Source organism: Manacus vitellinus, unplaced genomic scaffold (genome assembly GCF_001715985.3).
Source record: "Manacus vitellinus isolate BGI_N305 unplaced genomic scaffold, ASM171598v3 scaffold_92_pilon, whole genome shotgun sequence".
In the NCBI taxonomy this organism is placed as follows: Eukaryota; Metazoa; Chordata; class Aves; order Passeriformes; family Pipridae; genus Manacus; species Manacus vitellinus.
This window is the reverse complement of record NW_021940877.1, coordinates 625,873-629,107: the sequence shown is the minus strand read 5'-3', so window position 1 is coordinate 629,107 and position 3,235 is coordinate 625,873. Positions and strand designations below refer to the sequence as shown.

At 59.0% G+C, this 3,235-nt stretch overlaps 1 long non-coding RNA gene across 1 annotated transcript in view; it reads left to right on the top strand.

The window, feature by feature from the left end:
* The first annotated feature begins 412 nt into the window (after window positions 1-412).
* LOC108642010 overlaps window positions 413-3,235 on the top strand; it is a 3,876-nt gene continuing 1,053 nt past the window's right edge. Inside the window, exons 1-2 of the long non-coding RNA XR_003916379.1 lie at window positions 413-565; window positions 1,247-1,348. This is a non-coding gene — a long non-coding RNA (uncharacterized LOC108642010). The remainder of the gene's footprint in view (window positions 566-1,246; window positions 1,349-3,235) is intronic.

The following is a 3,235-nucleotide window of genomic DNA, read 5'->3' as shown; positions in this document are numbered from 1 at the left end:
AAATCCCCCGGGATCGCAGCATCCTCTGCCCCGGGGGAAGGTGGAGCGCTGATGTCAGTGGATCAGGAGGGGGGACGGGGGCCCAGCAGCCCAAATTTTGGGGTGTATTTGACTTTTCCCAAAAGCTGACGAGATGATCCAACGATTCCCTGCCCTGATCCTTGGATCTGTCCCTCCAGCAGCACGAATCCCAGCCCGATCCGTGCCGGTGCTGCACGGAATCCTTCTCCCTCCTTGCTCTTAAATGGGTTTAAAATTCATCCAACCGGGAAAAAAAAAAACAAGAAACAGCAAAACCCCAACTGCCCCGATGCCCTTCGCATGGAGAAGCTCTCACTGGTTATTATTTGGAATTATTATCCCGGTTTTTCCCCTCCCAGGCAGCAGCGGGAGCAGGAAGGGGCCGGCCCAGGTGTGGCTTTAGGACCCAGCGGATCCCCCATGTTGGAGGTAGGAGGTTTTTTTTGGGTTTTTTGTGGTTTTTTTTAACTCTCATTTCCAGAGTTTTTGGAAAGCAGAGAGAAGAGACCGAGGCGGTGGGAAAGGGCAGAGCCGTCACCAACTGGTAAGGACCAGGCGGGAGAGACTCCCCCATTCCCAGGAATTCTGGGGACCCCCCCCCAGCAGCAAAGGGGGCTAAACCCCCGTTCCTGGGGCTTTCCAAAATCACCTTAGAACCTCCATGAGTTGGGGCAGCTCGGAAAAGCTGCTTTGAACTCTTTAATCCCAGAAAACCAAACCCCACTCGATTTTTGGGGTGCTGAAGGAACGGCAGCCGCGGGGGGGGGGACCAATTTCAGAGGCCTGACAGTCGTTGGAGGAGATTTTTTAACCACTTCCAGAAAGTCTAAAAATATCCTAAAGCTGAAAACCTTCAACCTAAACCTGAAGGAAGCCGTGGTGGGTTTTTTTTTCCACCCTGGAAAGAGACTCTAAAAAAGGCTCTTTGATTGTTTCTGTGGATTTGGGGGGACGGGACCCCGAGGAAAAAGTGAGGTGTGAAAACAGGGATGGGGGCACCGAGTTTTGTACCTTTGGGTGAGGGCCAAAAAAAATGGGAATCCTTTTATATTCCCTTTGTTCTCCCACTCTCTGGCAACTGGAGAGCTAGGGAGGAAAAAAAAAAAAAAGAAAAGAAAAGAAAATGGGGAAAAAAAAAGAAAAGCAGCTGGGGGAGGGGGGAAGGTGGGGTTTAGCAGAATGAAAGGGACTGTGCTGTTCTTTCTCTGGGGTTGATTGTTCCCAGATGTGGAGTTGCAAAAACATCTGGCGCGGTTGGAGCCGCCGGACCCCTGCACGGAGTGTTGGGAAAGAGGGAATCTCGGGTCCCATCCTGGAAAAGGCAAAGGTGGGGAAGGAGGAGGAGGAGGAGGAGGGTGGACGTGGCTCCGTGCCCTCCTTGGTGGCTTTGGGGTGTCCCGGCGGTGCCGGTGCCACTCCGGGGGCTCCGGCGGGAGCAGACCTTGGAATCGCCGTCGGGGGAGACGTGACCCGTCTGTCCCCGTCCCGCGGCCAAGGGGGCCGAGCTCGGGCCAAGAGCTCCGTGTCTGGGGGGAATCCCGGGAGCTGGAGCTCGGGAGAAGCTCTGCAGGCTGCTCTGGGGGGTAAGGGGAGGTCGCTCCCGAGCTGTGGGGCCGGGTCCTTGGGAATGGGGGGAGGACAGAGTGGGATGACTCCAGAAGTGGAAATTCATCCATCCATCCACCCATCCATCCAAGCACCCAGCAGCTTTGCCCCAGGCTCTCCTGGTGGGATACAGGCTCTGGACTGGGGGGGATTTGGGGTGGAAAAACGGGGGTCGCTCCCGAGCTGTGGGGCCGGGTCCTTGGAACGGTGGGAGGATGGTGTGTGATGGCTCTGGAGGAAATCCCAGATGGATGGGAATCCCTCCATCCATCATCCATCCATCATCCATCTGTCCATCCAAACACCCAGCAGCCTTGCCCCAGGTTCTCCTGGTGGGATATAGACACTGGATCGGGGTGTTTTGGAGCCACAGGATGTCGGTGCTGGAATCCCATGGAATTCTGACACCTGGAGAAGCAGCCAAGGCCAGGATGGGCACCTCCAGCCCCTCTGGGTCCCCCCTGGCCAGGCCCCAGCCCCTGTCCCACAGCCAAGCTCTGCCAGCAGCCCCAGCGCCCGGCAGAGCCTCCGGAGCCGCGCTGATCCCGCTCATCCGCCCACAATCCCCGTTATCCCGGGACACATTTAGCCCTGGCTAAATCCATGTCTGGGCCTTCCCGGGCCGTGGGAAGCAGTGGGGACACGCAGGGCCCTGAGTGCCACCGAGGGCACCCTGGGGTGGGGATGGGGGGCCGGGGGTGCTGCCCTTGGCACCCTCAGGGCTGGGCTGGGCCACCTCGGCCCGGCTGAGGTGGGGAACGACCCCAGGAGTGTCCCAAAGCTGGGAAGGGTCTGGAGTCACTTGGCAACACCTCCGGGGCCTTGAGGATCCTGGAGGGGATGTGGGGCTGGGAGGGTGAGCTGGGGATGGGGTAGGGGCAGGACGTGGTGGCCACGAGGTGCTGGGCCTTGGTCACAGTGACAATACAGGCCCTGCAAGGGCTCTGGTGGCCCTGGGGACACGGGGACCAGGAGGGGCAACACTCCAGGTCTGGGGCAGGATGGATCCCTGGGAGGTGCTGCACTTTGGGGATGGGGCAGGATGGGACCCCAGAAGATGCTGCTCTTGGTTGCTCTTGAGGCCGTGGTGACCAGAGGGGTTTTTGGGAGATGTCTCTGGTTTTGGGGCAGGACCTGGTCCCTGAAGGTGCCTTTGGTGACCTTGGGGACGTGGTGACCAGAACATGCAGCTCTGGTGCAGGACAGGACGTGGTCACTGGGAGGAGCTTTGGTGACGGTGAGGACACAGTGGCAGGAAGGTTTTTTGGGAGACAGCTCCGGGTTTGGGGCAGGACATGATCCCTGGGAGCTGCTGGGCCTCGGTGGGGGGGCAGGATGTGGTCCCGTGGTGCTGGTGAGGACTTGGTGGCCAGGAGGGTTTTTTGGGAGACAGCTCTGGGTTTGGGGCAGGATCCGTGTTTGGTGTCCCTGGAAGGTGCTGGACTGTGGTGACAGTGAGGACACGGGGAAGGAAGGGTTTGTGGGAGAGAATTGTTGGGGTGGTGCAAGACGTGGTCTCTGGAATGTGCCAGCCTGGGGATGGTCAGGATGGGATCCCTGGAATGTGCCAGCCTGGGGATGGTCAGGATGGGATCCCTGGAATGTGCCA